Source organism: Hibiscus syriacus, unplaced genomic scaffold, assembly GCF_006381635.1.
Source record: "Hibiscus syriacus cultivar Baekdansim isolate YM2019G1 unplaced genomic scaffold, ASM638163v2 tig00110930_pilon, whole genome shotgun sequence".
Classification (NCBI taxonomy): domain Eukaryota; kingdom Viridiplantae; phylum Streptophyta; class Magnoliopsida; order Malvales; family Malvaceae; genus Hibiscus; species Hibiscus syriacus.
In genome coordinates, this window is record NW_024062917.1 from 506,260 (window position 1) to 522,320 (window position 16,061).

Genomic DNA, 16,061 nt, shown 5'->3' on the forward strand with positions numbered 1-16,061 from the left:
TGGACTCCGGGTAACTAGGAATTAAATTTCTGGCCTTAAGAGGTTCAGGATTTCACGGTTTTAACCCTTGTTAGCTTATTTTCTTTTTATCAACGTTTGGTTCACGGAATATAAGATTACCAGTGAGAATAAAAGATTATCAGGAAATATGATTACTGAGAATGTTGTATTTTGTGTTTAGTTGGTTTAGCAGGAATGTAAAATTACCGTGTTCGGTTAAAGGAATAAAAGATTATTGAAATGTATATTTGACCAAATTGTCCTTATTATATATTTGTATAATATTACAAATTGTAAAATATTTATATATTTTCTTTAAAAAATTAAATTCATAATATCTATATAAATTTTTTTACAAAATTAAAAATATAAAAAATGTTTAATGAAAGGTTAAATTTTTTTAACCCTTGAACTTCATATAAAAATTTAATTATAAATTTTTTTTGTAAATCTAAAATAATTTAAGGATAAATTTGTAATTTAACATTCGTATAATTTTTATTATTCAATGACAGAAGAAGGATATTTTTGAAAAAAAATAAAAATTTAAGGGCATTTTAGTCAAAAACACCGGTGATGTTACAATACCTAAGGGGAATGGAGGTAATGACATTCTAAGTAATATACCCCAAAAAATCTACTATTGGTAATAAAACATTACCGGGAATGAGATTCCTGGTCAACCAAACATGGGAATCCCACAATCCTTGAACAAAACACCCCCTTAATGTAGTTTTTTTTTTCTGGTCTTTAATGTAGTTAAGTATAACTAATTAGTTAATAGGGAAACTATACGGATAGTCCCTTATGCTTTCGTTTTGTCTGATTTTAGTCACCAGTTCGAAAAGAAAATAGTTTGATCCTTTACATTTTTGGTATGTTCGATGTTAGTCCTTCGACCATCAACTTCCGTTAACCCATTAACGAAAATTTGAGTTGCAATTAAAAAAAAATCATCATCATCATCATCGTCTTCTTTTTCTTCTTCAACGGCAACCACCGTCTTATTAACTGCAATGAAGATATGGTAGACATCCATGACCAGTAATCTTTCTATTTGGGACAAAGATCAGGTGCATCCCTTTTTGTTTGTTAAATCCAGTTTGGGATAAAGAACATAGTCATAAAGTCAAATATACCTTTGATGTAGTCCTTGCTTTTTTAAGATGTCCACACGCTTTTGAAGCCTAAACAATGCTTCAGCCTTTCACAAATTAACACAGTAGCTAAAATTTGTTTAGTGAATTTAAACCCTATTAAAGGTTTAGGTGCAACGAGTTTCTTTAGTCATCTTACAGTAATGCATATATAGCTGCATACCATAAAAATCATAGGGTATTGACGGTGGTCGCATCTTTCTTAAATCCTGACTATGAAATTCATGAAGATAACTGATGAAATTTCCATTTTCTAGTAATTACATGTGACCAATGCCATGGTTAAAACTTGCTCCAACCACATGGCCATATGAGTAAACTCGGAATCTAGCACCTTAATTATGGCAGTTTCTTATGTTGATTGCTCGGGAGCATGCAGTAGGGAACTGTGAGCAAAAACTTAGAACTGAGGCCCGAGATTGATTGCTTTCCCGACCCCCATGTGATGAGGTTCAAGCCATCCAAAACAAAATTATTATTCTCTTCCACCAAAGCATTGCTCATGAAGCCAAGGTGATTTCCAGGAGATGGGACGGTTTCAATTTTGTTTTCAAAGGAGTTTTACCGGATGGGACGGTGGTTGCCGTTAAGAGGGTATTGGATTCAGAGTTTATGGTGTCTGTTTAATTCTCCATTATCAAGTGGGAGGAGGAGTAGGAGTACATGTATTTTTTTTTTAGTTGTCAACTCAGACTTTCATTCAAGAATTAAAGGAATTCACGATCGAAAGACTAAAATCAAACGGATTAATAACGTAAATGATCAAAAGTTTTTTTTTTTAAACCGGATGGATCGAAACATAATGATCATTCGTATAATTAACTTTAGCTAAAAAGGGTAGTATTTTATTTAGTAATATAAGGATAATATATATTTAAGAATAACATTATATTTATGCACGAACAAAATTATCTAAGTGGGTTAAGGGATGGTTGTTATAGGTCTCATGAAATTTCATGGCTTCTTGACGATGGTATCTGTTTCGTCCCTACTAAGTTATAATTGAAGAACTTAGCATGAACCTTGAAAGAGTGAATCTGAAATCGCTTGGCACTCGCAAAATGGTACACGATATCTATAATTGGGACATGAAAGTCTTTGCACAATAGTGTGATGTTCCATCATTTTCCTAAAGTAAGCTCATCAGTTTGGCAAAGCTTTCTGGTGGCGTAGCTGTGTTGAAGGTATTGTTCCTTATCTTCATTTGTAACTTGTCAACTAAGAAATGCAATGGTTGTTCTTTTTCAATTTGTTGTCTTTCTTAAATGGTTTTTCATGAAGTTTAAGTTAAAACATTTTTTTATAGATTATAAAATAATATATATCCATAATCTTTCTTAATCATTGACAAAATACACACTCTACATATGCAATTACTCAAATTTATGACAACAAACGAATACTATATTCTCTTTCATTCACTCAAATCATTTAATATTTTCTTTTAGTTTAAACTTTGAATATCATGGAATGTTACTAAGGAATTTACCATCTAGGTGGTGGCATTGCTCTTTTGTACGTATAAAAAGAGTTGGACAAGCTACCTACAACAAACTTTGACCAGAAGATTATTGTTCAAATTATCCATAATGCTATAAAGGTTTGTAGACTTTTTTTTTTCTTGTTAGATGTGTCAAATTCAGAGGACTTTATTTTTGTTATACCGTTGAAAATTTTGGATTTTTCTTCTACGGTAAATTTCAAAATATAAATTTTCCTCTATAATACGTATATTCTCCTTAGACGAAAAAATCATCGCAAAATTCACCCAAAAAACGGTTAATATATTGAATGCTATATGCTATATGGGTATACTGCAACCTCGAATCAAGTTATTTTATACTATTTATTTGATTAAAGGAATAAATGTTATATCTTGTCAAATCTCTTATTTTTGCATGTTAAGACTTTTAGAGAAGTTGCCCTTTAGAAAAATTGTCCCTGCAGAGGAATATCTCTAGACACGAGATAAAATGAACATGGAGATTTATACCCTTTTAAGAAATTATAATCCAACCTCTTATAGGTCTCGTGTGATATGCTATAGTAAAAATCAATTGACAAATTGATTATATCATTCAAATCTATCTATCTTACCAGTCTATAAATAGTCATCATGATCTTACACTTGACATCAATACTAAATATCGATAATAAACTTTTATGATAGGTAGAAAGAGACGACTTTCTCTCCCTCTAATCTTCATGTCCTTCTCAAATTATCTTCCTTCTCAACATTTAGAAAATTAATTGCATATAATTCCATCACTAATAATTTATTCATCACCGAATGTGATTTTTCACCCGTCAACTTACATAATCATCTTTATTTCATCAACACATTTTATATATATTGCTTTGAAAACTATAAAATAAATCAATTATTTGGTTCTATGCCCATAGATGTCGATTAAAATATTGAGTTATTGAACTCTCTAAACTTTAAATTGAGATAGATATTGATAAAATTTCAAATAAACCATAAAAACGTTTAAATATTGAAGTAATTCAGTTTTATCAGTAAAATTATTAGATAAAAGAAGCATTTTGTGGAGTAAAAAACTTTAGAAGTTGTGAAATAAAATAAGAAAGAAAAACATAAAATTCAGATTTTAAAAGTATGATAATCCAACGGCTTAAACATGCCAAATAAAGGCCGTACCATTCGGCAACCGTGGACGTCGTCCACACCCACCCACATATCTTCTAAAACCTTAAGGGTGCGTTTGGTTCATGGAATGTAAAATTATCAGTGGGAATAAAAGATTATCAGGGAATAGGATTACTGGGAATGTTGTATTTAGCATGAATATAAGATTACCGTGTTTGGTTAAAGGAATAAAAGATTATTGGAATGTATATTTGACCAAATTGTCCTTATTATATTTGTTTTTTTAAACAAATTGAAAAATATTTATATATTTTCTTTTAAAAAATTAAATTCATAAAAAATTATATAATTTTTTTACAAAATTGAAAATATAAAAATGTTTAATGAAAGAGTAAAATTTTATTTTAACCCCTGAACTTCATATAAAATTTTAATTATATACTTTTTTTTGTAAATCTAAAATAGTTTAAGGATAAATTTGTAATTTAACCATTGTAGAATTTTTATTATTAAATGAAAGAATAAGGATATTTTTTAAAGAAAAAAAATTAAGGGCATTTTAGTCCAAAACGTCGGTAATCCAATAATATCTAAGGAAAGGGAGGTAATGACATTCACGGTAATATATCCAAAAAATCTACTATTGTTAATGTAAGATTACCGAGAATAACATTCCCGACCAACCAAACAAGAGAATGTAGATTTCATTCCCATGGGAATGTGAATTCCATTCCAATGGGAATGTGGATTCCATTCCCATCACATTCTCCCAACCAACACAGCCTAAGTGAACCCACAAAAATGACCATAGTACCCCAATTTTCAACAGCTAATCTGCTGACCATAAGGGCCATTTCAAAATCTTGCCTATATAATTATTAATCTTAGGGCTTTTTCGTTCCCTCACTCTGAAAATCAGAAGAGAAGCAGCAGCCGCACCCCTAGCTTCGTATTAAGTTAAATTTAGGTCGGTTTCTATGTTCTGTTGCAAATATTTTTTTTTGCTTTTGTTTAGTTATGTTTAACTTTAGATCTGATGTTTCTTTTCTGATTTTGAATTTGTTTTTGCTTCTCTTTTTTTTAAAGCTATATAAGTGTTGTTTTCAAACACATTTAGTCACTGATATTTTTGTTTAAGTTGTTTTCAAGAGTAGATTACTTGATTATCTGTTAAACTGTGCTGATAAGTTCGAAAATGCAAGTGTATAGATCCTAATGAACCCTTCCTGCGTTTGCTGAATTGTTTTTTCTGTTCAACTTGGTGAAATGGGTTCTCAAATTTATGATTAGTAATCGTGTTTTAGGGTACCTTTTAAAGTTTTTGGTTAAATTCAAATAGTAATCTTCCTGTTTGATGAGTTATATTGCTTTGTTGTCTGTTGAAGTATGCTGTTAAGTTGCTAAAACGGAAGACTATGGATCCTTAATGTGCAATTTTTGTTTTGCTAGAACCTTTTCATTATATAAAATATGGTACAATGGATTTTCAAATTTATGATCAGTAATGTTGTTTCAAGGTACCCTTTTCTGTTTTGCTGGTCCTGTTTACTAAAGATTAGATTACTTGATTATATGTTGAAGCATGCTGTTAGGTTGCAAACATTAGTGTATGGATCCTAATGAGCCATTGCTGCTTTGCTTGTTTCTTTCTATCAAATTTGGTGAAATGGGTTTTCGAATTTACTATCAATAATCTTATCTAAGCTCCTTATCAAGTTACCAGCTAGATTAGCTTTGGACTAAGAATCTTAGATTCAAAGTTTTGGTCCATGGTGTTGAAACAGTGTTTGATTGTTTGCAGAGATGGATTCCCAAATCAAGTTTGCTGTGGTGGTGAAAATTATGGGAAGAACGGGATCCAGAGGTCAGGTGACTCAAGTGCGAGTCAAGTTTTTTCATATCAAGACATGGATTTGTGGAGACTGCAGTTGTTTCTAACGCTTAATCTATATGTTGAAATGAACTAAGTTGGTTTTGAGATTATGATTTTTATCTACAATAACTTTTGCTTTCTTAAGAAATGTTGGGAGTTTTTGTACTCTTTTACTTCCATAATAACTCTTGATGCTATTGGTAAGGGTTTTGAGATTATTTTGTAATTACCATAGCTTAGTAAAAATGAAAAGAAAAGGAAGCTAATCGTTTTCTTACTGTCTACTGCAAAAATAATATGACGAAACATTGTTAATTAATTGATTTTGAACCTTTTCTTTTCTTAAATCGATAATTGTTAAAGATTTTGTAGCAAAAAATTAATTCACTACTAAACATTAGTCAAATCTCATAGCATAACGATACACATTTTTGTGTCTACGTGTGAGTGAAAGTTTTATTTTACATATTATATAACACTCAAATTGATTCATGTTTACAAATATATTTCACATTCTGTATCCTACTAACATGAGATACAGACTTTTTATTTTCTTCAACACAATTCACGGGTAGTTTAATTTGAGTATCAAATTTTCATTTATCATTTTATTAGTTTACACATATGATATACAGTAGTAAAGATCTCATTGAGTATAATATAAATAATAATTTTATGATTCGAATATTCATCTTTATCCGTTAGAAATATACTTTAAAATTTTCAAAAATCTATTTTTTCCCAACAGTTCTCCCACTATCGCAAAAGCTGCAGTTGGATCGCAGCAATTCCATGCAGAGTTAAAATGATCGTCCACCTTTGTTGCTTTTAATTCTTCCCGGACTAGCTTGGCAGCATTGCAGTCCCTTAAGATATGGTTAATTGATTATGTAGCTTCCTCGCATTTGTACAATCGTTGTCGTAGCTAGTTTGATAATATTTTTAGAAAGTGCGGTGGAAAAATGATTCTAGGTTGTTTTGCTTAAAAATTGAATGTTTGGAATTGCTGTAAAAAAATATTTTTAAGTAGATAAAATGTCTATTTTAAATACTACTTTTGAAAATATAAAAGAATTGATAAAATAAACGATGACAAATGAATAATTTTGTTCAATAATACTTTTGAAAAGATTAAAAGTTAATTTTTTTTAACTAAGTTGAAAAATACTAAAAAATTCCATGTTTAACTTTGATTTTAGCCTCTTGAAAAGCGTTGTCAAAGTTATTTTTTTGCCAGTTTCTCGTTGGTGTTTAATTTGTTCAAATAGCATAGTCATAGAAAAAATCGAATCATCCCCATAGATACTACCTTCCGAATCCGAGCTGTATGCTATTTTTTTATTTTGATTTATTCTTTAAAAAATAAATTTATGACTCCTAAATTTATTATCTATTGAATATGGGTCACTATTTGATTGATCAAAAAATTGAATATTTGTTTTATGAATCGAATTTGATATAATATTAAAAAATAAGTCGATTTTTGAATATTTAATTTCTTTTAAACGGACATTAGAAAAAATAAGTCGATTAATGTTTCAAAGTGAGAGGGACGAGACGGATAAAAATAAATTTTTGGGAGAACCAATAATAGTTTGGAGGCTGTAAATGGCTTCTAAGGAGGAGAAATGGAGTAGTTGGATATAAGTTGATGGGTTTTATTTTATAATTTTAAATTTTAAATTGAGTCGAGTTGTTTATGTTTATGTTTAAATTTAATTATAAATATTTATAATATTATGATATTAATTATTTTAATGTAAACGACTTTCTATAGTCTTATATATATATATATATATAATATATATTTTATATATATATATATATATATATATATATAATAATATTATATAAAAAAATACATAGTAACAAAAAAAATATGATTCAAATTTCAAATTATTCAAGTCTTATTTTACAATTGAAACTTTAATTTAAAAAATTTTAATCGAGTCAAATTTATAAAATTATAAATTTTTAAATCAAATCAAAAAATTTAATAATCAAATCAATTTAAAAAATTATTTTTTATACCCTTATTAAGTACTATATGCTAATGATATGTTTTATTGTTATTTTAATTGTTAGCCCAAAAATGAGACAAAACCCTGGTCACAAAAGGACTATAAGGTAACGTTTGGTTGGATGAAATCCCTTGGAATTGGTGGGAATTGGAATCCAATTCCGCCACTTTTCCATGTTTGGTTCAAGTTTTTTAAGGGAATTGGAATCCCTGATGGAATTCAATTCCATCAAATGAGGGAAAGTGAATTCTATCCAAAAAATGGATAAAATTCAATTCCTTGTTGGAGGGAATTGAAATTTGATCATACTACCCTCATCAATCCTTTGGTAACTTATTCATATTGAATAAAAATATTTTTTTATTATTTCGGGTAGGGTAGGGTTTATAATTCAAATATTCGGGTCGGGTCGGGTTTCTAATTCATATATTTGGGTCGGGTCAGATCGGATTTTTTTAAGTGTGATATTCGGGTCGGGTTTGGGTTTAGGATGAAAAAAAACCGAACCGACCCGAAAATATATATAATTCGGGTCGGTCGGATTAAGTCATTGTTTTTATTAAATAAATATAATTTTTTATTATTTCGGATCGGATTTCTAATTCATATATTCTGGTCGGGTCGGATGAAACTTTATTTTGTCTGGGTCAGGTTTTTTAAGTGTGATATTCGGGTCGAGTCGGGTCGGGTTTTTTAAAGTGTGATATTCGGGTTGGGTTCGGGTTTAGGGTGAAAAAAACCGGACCGACCCGAAAAAATATATAATTTTACCTTATATATTTAGGAATAATTATAATAATACCCATCTATATATAATTTTTTTCAATTAAGTCAATCTTTTTATTGAATAAAAATAAATTTTTTATTATTTTGAGTCGTGTCGGGTCGAGTTTTTAATTCATATATTGAATAAAAATAGTTTTTGTTATGGTAACTAATTAACATACTCCGATTGGAATGTATCGAAATATTATTCTATTTTTTGGTAACTTATTAACATATTTTGATTGACATGATTTTAACTTATAATGCATGATTTTTATAATTTATTGAAATGAATAATCAATCAATAAAATGAAAATTTAATATTTTTAAATTTTTTATAATATATTACTACATGTAATTTGTAAAATAAACTAAAATAAAGCAAAAAAATAAGAATGACAATTCTGTCATTTTACATTACTGAAATCAAATTCATCTGACATGTCTGCGAGCCAAACAGAATATAGAATTAGATTCCAATTATATTTCCTGCCAACCAAACAAAATATAAAATTAGATTCTAATTTCTACCGATTTTAATTCCTTGACAGATTTTAATTTCTCATTATAATGAACATTATAATGAACCAAAAGGCACCTAAATTCCTAAGGCTAGGGTTTTCTCATTTCCTGAACCCACCAGCTCTTTGTCTGCCGCTCCCTCCCTCTTTTCCTTCTATCTATTACAGCAGGCATGGCGACACCACTGCCACCATCGGACCCCAAGACCCATCCCAACCTCACTTGGAAGTCAAGCTCTTCAACCGCTGGAGCTGCGAGGAAGTTCAGGTTTTACTTCTTCCTTTCCATATTTTTTTCTTCTATTTGTTCATGCAGATCTGTATTGTCTTTCTTTTCCTTTTTTTCTTCTTAGTGAAATGTCTCATTTTAATCTTTTTCTTTTGGGCTATTGCGTTTTTTCCTCTCCATTAAATATTATATAAGTTTAACCGCAAAGATAATTCTGTTGTTCTCAAGTATACTGTATATGTGAACTAGAGAGTTGTAACGAAGGAATCTTATTGCATTTCGAATTTTTATTCATGTTAAGTAGACGGTGACTTGTGAGTTTCTGATGCAAATTCTTTGTTAGAGCTTGGGGTTTTGGTTCTACCAATTGGTTTTATCAGTAGATGGGATATTGATTTGATTTTTACTAGCATTATGTGTCTTGATCCGGTTGTAGTTCAAGATTTCCTTTCTCGCAAATGGTCGGAAGTTATGACGAAGGAAAATGGATAAATATCTTTCTAAATCTCGAAGATAATGACGTAATATGGCGAGCCTAATGGAATACTTTTTCAAACATAACGTAGAAGTGTGGAGAGCACGATTAGGTTCCTTTGCTTGGTATACGGGGTTCCATAGGATATGCACCTTTGATGGTCTCTAGACAATACGGATCAAGACAATTTATTTCTGCAACATCAGGTTTATTTGAATCAGAATTTGCATTCAGAAGTGATCAGTATAAGGAAAAGATCAAAAAGGTTTTTGAGGCTTGGAAATAGATTCATCGAGTAAATTTATTTACTTTCAGTTAAAAGCTCTCACCCGAATATTATCAATGGAGAATTAATCGAGTCAATGACAACATTCCAGTGGTGAATTTTGAGAATGTTCAACCCATCAAAGAACTTTTGAGAATTATACCATCTCCATTAGAACTGCCAAAGCAAGACTTTGAGATATTGAAGAGGAAGTATACCTCAAAGAAGTTGAGATAGACATCCATAAAGGGCGAGCAGATCAATTTAACAAGGTTGAAAAACAGTTCAGGATAGATTTCAATGATCTCCAGTCAACCTACCAATGGGTGGTAAAGACTCAGATTGTCGAAGGATCAAACAAACAAGAGTTGACAGGTCTAAAAAGAAAAGCTGAAAATGGTAAAGATGAGCTCAAACAAAGCAAATACCAGATCAAGATGCTTGCTAAAGAAAAGGAGACATCGAAGCAAAGATTATTGGAAAATCAAGCTCAAAACCAAAGACTAAAAAGCAAGATTAAAAGGTTGGAAACTGCACTGCGAAGTCAAGAAAATAACTTTGAAGCGCATAACGATTATTAAAACACCCTCTAGACAACAAAAGAAGTTTATAGTAAAATAAAAAAAACGACAACATTTTCTTATATATACTAGTTTTAAAATAAAAATAAAATAAAATAATTAATAATTAATAATAATAATGACACAAAGTGATACCATTATTAAAAGTAATAATAAAAAATTAAAAAGGTAGAGCATTATAATTGTGAATGCTTCATTTTAAAATACATTCACATGTCCACTAACTTTTGTCCATAAATTGTCATATTTGAATCATAATTCCACGTTTTTTTGTTTTAATTAATTATAATCACTTTAATTTTTGTTTTTTTAATATGTATTTTATTCCTTAACATATTTTAATTAATCATAATATTTTATGTTAATTATTTAATTAATTTTATAATTTAATTAAAGAATAATATTTATTTATTTTTAATATTAAAGAAAGATTGGTCTTAAAGTAACTAGATATCATATTTTTGATATTTTAAAATAAATATATATCTTACTTATAAAAAACTTAAAAAATATTTTATTTTATTTTTGGTTATATCAAATTTTGTAATATTATTTCTTGGGAAGAATTATTATATTCTTTTATTTCAGTCGAAAAGAGAAATATTTGTCCTAAAATATTTTAGGGAATAACTTCTCTTGATTTGAAATATTGGAATATTTTTCAATTTTTTTTTAGAATTTTCTTTAAATAAAATTATGCGATTGAATATGGAATAATTGGATCGTAAATTAAATTTATATTTGAATTCTTAGACTTCCATTAATAGAAACAATATATAATCAACGGATACTAATTTTAGGCATTATGGGGTGTTAATCTTTCCCCAAATGTAATCGACCACGAATCCCTTTTTATTACTAAAAAGAATGAATTTATGGTTATACGCAGACTAATTTATCTTTTAAATAGTGTTTTCTTAAAAACTCCTTTAAAAGATGATTTTTAGGTATTCGACTTATCTAACTCAAAAGGTTCGATAGCGATTCCAAAACATTTCATAATAAAAAACTAATTTTATTTACATACTTCTCCGGTAAGGAAATTCGTGTCCGGGCGAAAATTGGTTACGACAGCTTGGCGACTATGTTGGGGATATTGTCTTTCATCATTTATTTTTCTGGATCCCTCTAGACTGTCAATCTATTATGGGCGAAATGCAAATAAATTCTAGACGATTTGTATCCCCAGCAAAAGAAATGCAAATAAATAATGAATAAACTGGACGAAAATGACTATCGTAATCGCTTTTTGCTCGGACACGAATTTTCTTGGCAGAAAAGCATGTGAATGAAATAAATGGTTTTTTTTTATTATGAAATGTTTTAGAGTCGTCGTCGAACCTTTTGAGTTAGGTACGTCGAATACCTAAAAGTCATCTTTTAAAAGAGTTTTTAAGAAAACACTATTTAAAAGATAAATCAGCCTGCGTATAACTAGAAATTCATTCTTTTTAGTAATAAAAAGAGATTTGTGGTCGATTACGTTTGAGGAAAGATTAATACCCCATAACGCCCAAAATTGATACATGTTGATTATATATTGTTTCTATTAATGGAAGTCTAAGAATTCGAATATAAATTTAATTTACGATCTTATTATTTCATATTCAATCGCATAATTTTATTTAAAGAAAATTCTAAGGAAAATATTCCAATATTTCAAATCGAAGAGAAACAATTCCTTAAAATGATTTAGGACGAATATTTCTCTTTCCGACCGAAATAATAAGAATGTGATAATTCTTTCCAAGAAATAGTATTAAAATAATTTGATATAACCAAAAATAAAATATTTTTTAAAGTTTTTATAAGTAAAATATTTATTTATTTTAAAATATCAAAAATAAGATATCTAGTTACTTTAAGACAATCCTTTCTTTAATATTTAAAAATAAATAAATATTGTTCTTTAATTAAATTGATTAAATAATTAGCATACAATATTATGCTTACTTAAAATATGTTAAGGATTCAAATTTAGTGAACATGTGAATGTATTTTAAAGTGAAGCATTCACAATTATAGTGTTCTACCTTTCTAATTTTTTATTATTATTTTTAATAATGGTATCACTTTGTGTCATTATTATTATTCATTATTTTATTTCATTTTAAACACTGGTATATATTATTAGGATACATATGTGACTAAAATAAAAAGTATTAAATTTAAAATATTTAAACATAAAAGATAATAATTAAAATAAAATTGCAATTAAATAATAATATAGGATTAAATTTAAAAATATATAAATTATTGGTCATAATTCGAAATATCACAAAAATATAGGTATTGGTAGTCTAATGTACCTTAATTATTAATCAGTTATTAATATATAAAATATTATAATTAAAAGGACTAAATATGTTATTTACCATAAAATATATAAACATGAGAAAGTGACTAAATTATAAATAAAATAAAATTCAAAAACAGAATAAAAATGTACCTAAATTGATTTTAGTGACTAAAATAGAAAGTTTACGAAGTCTAGGTATTGAAGACATGATTTTCTCATGTAGGAAATTATAGAGACATCCTTCACCAAAACGATGTAGTTTTGATGAGGGTATAATACCCTTAAAACCGGCCCTAAAGACCCATCTTCCTCATTTTTTTCATTTGTTCTCCTTAAAGAGAGAACTCTCTCTAAAACCCTCCACCGGAGAGATGGCGGTCACCGGCTGACTGCAGTGTTCTGACATCGACAGTCGCCGCCGGCCACCACCCATGGTGGCTGGATTTTACAAAAATACCCCAAAATGAAGCTCTTGTCTTTCTAAACCCAAATCCGAAAGTTTTTTAGCCTTAAACCTTACCAAATTTCATAGATCTAGACTTTTTACCTTCAATATTTAGGTTCACCGACGACGTTTTGGCTTCGGCGAGGTAAGTTTTCTTCTCAGTTTCTTCTCTTTCTTTTGGTTTGTTGGTGTGGGTTCCTTATTGTTGCTTGCCTTTTGTTTCTTTCTTCGTCTGTATTCCTTAGTTGCTTCCTCTTCTTTTTTTGCAGGTTTTTAAGACTTTTTACATGCCTCGGACAACCGTTCATTTTTTGTGAGTCACAAGATCTACGATGGTGACTCACCTAAGTTGGAGGCGGCATGAAATAGCTCTAGGGTTGGTGAACTCTATGATTATTGCTAGAAAAGATCTGGACCATTGGATCTCTCTAGATCTAACGGTTGATAGCGTTGACGGCTGAAGAAGATGTTGAACCGTAATTGGGTTTGGATCCTGCTGGGTCATCTGGGTCGGGTCTGAATTGTGTTGGGCTTCTAGATCTGGGCCTCCGGGTTCTATTTGTAATTAGTTATTATAATAAAATTTATTATTTATTAATAATTATTATATAATAATAATATAAAATAATAATATAAAAAGGACGGGACGAAAATGACTGTCGACAGTTGTCCTTCTTTGCTCATTTTTGTATTAACAAGAATAGAACAAAGATAAAAGACAGAATTTTCGTCCAGTTGACTTCATGCTTTGATAAGAAATCCCCTTCATTTGTCACAAAGGATAATTGTCTTTTGATTATTTATTTGCATTTCTTTTGCTGGGGATACACCAATGTAATTTACTGTTAATCGACAGAGCATAACGATTCTTTTGATTTTACTATAGAGCAAAGACAAAAGATAAAGAATTTTCGTCCAGTTTATTCATTATTTATTTGCATTTCTTTTGCTGGGATACACCAATGTAATTTACTGTTAATCGACAGTGCATAACGATTCTTTTGATTTTACTATAAACTTCTTTTTAGCTAAAATATTTGTCTTTCCAGGTATTGTTAAGACTCTTGATTTTGGGAAGAATTATCCTTCTCATTTTACTGCCCCCTTTGATGGATACAATACCTGGTGGCATTGATAATCGACATGAATGATTTATCTGATTCAGGTTGCTGATATCTCCTTGAGTGATTACATTGGTGTCCAAGCTTCCAAGCATGCCACCTATGTGCCTCACACTGCTGGGAGGTACTCAGTTAAGCGTTTCAGGAAGGCTCAGTGCCCGATAGTTGAACGGCTTACAAACTCGCTCATGATGCATGGCCGAAACAATGGCAAGAAACTTATGGCAACCAGGATTATTAAGCATGCCATGGAAATCATATATCTCCTGACTGACCAGAACCCAATCAAGTCATTGTTGATGCTATTATCAATAGGCAAGCTATATAATATAAATTTCGGTGTTTTCTCTATTGTTAGTTTAAATTTTAATATGGTTTGTTGCTTTTTGATTGATGTAACAGTGGACCTCGTGAAGATGCTACTCGTATTGGTTCTGCTGGTGTTGGTAGACGTCAGGCTGTTGATATTTCTCCTCTTCGCCGTGTGAATCAGGCCATCTATCTCCTGACCACTGGTGCACGTCAGTCTGCATTCAGAAACATTAAAACCATTGCTGAATGTTTGGCTGATGAGCTGATTAATGCTGCCAAGGGATCATCTAACAGGTGGGTTTTGTATCCTTGCTTTGCTTTGAATGTGAACTGTTCTCTCAATGTATCAAATTTGCTACTACACTCTCATTACTGACCCCTTTTGGATTATGGCTTTGGACATTTCAGTTGATATGACAATATTCTTGTTCTTGCAGCTATGCCATCAAGAAGAAGGATGAAATTGAAAGAGTTGCCAAGGCCAACCGTTGAGGTATTGGAAGAATGGTACACCTGCCTTGTTTCATGAATGAGTTCATTACAAGTTGTTTTGTATCCGGGACAAGCTATGAATGTGTTGTTTTTTATTCGAGTAATTGACGAGTTCAGTAGATATTATTGAATTTTGCTTATTGATTTTGTGGTAGGCATGTTTTCATGAATGAAAAATCTGGATAACTTATGTAGTGGTAAAAATTATCATGCAATTTCATTTGTCGTTTCTGATTGTTAAGAACAGGCGATGCAGTTTATAATCATGAATGGAAAATCTGGATATATTATTGCTAGAAACATCCTTCAATCGTAGCAACTGGGTTTTCTTAGATATTATCATCGGGTTCTTAAGCTCATCACTCATGCAGAAATAAGATCACGTTGAGCCCGAGATTGAAGACATACAAACAATCCAGCATCTTGCCAAAACTGAGTTTTCCATTGCTTTTTTCACTTGGGTAACTCAAGCACGCGTACGTGAACCAAAATCGCAATCTTCTATTCAAGTATAATGATACATGTAGGGAGCAGGGAGTAGGATGTAAATGAGATGAAGATCGTGAATTATTAAAATTTGACTCATTTAAAGTTTAGTCAACGCTCGAATTAAATGTACTTAATTTGAGTTCTTAACAAGTCAAAGTGAAATATTTGATATTTAACTTGAAAATCTAGCGAGTAATTTTAAAAAATAATACATTAAATTTTTATTTTTAAAATTAAATTATTAATAATATTAATATTATATGTTAATTTTAAATTATATTATAAAAAAATTTAGGTTCGAGCTTGAACTTAGTTTGAGCTTGAGCTTCAATCGAGTTAAGTGTTTGAATATTTTAAGTTCAAGTTTTTTCGAACTCGAGTTGAGTTTCAAATTTTGATTTTGAG

At 29.9% G+C, this 16,061-nt stretch overlaps 1 pseudogene; it reads left to right on the forward strand.

Moving 5' to 3' along the window:
* The first annotated feature begins 9,009 nt into the window (after nucleotides 1-9,009).
* LOC120146664 lies at nucleotides 9,010-15,222 on the forward strand (annotated as a pseudogene).
* The last annotated feature ends 839 nt before the right edge of the window (nucleotides 15,223-16,061 follow it).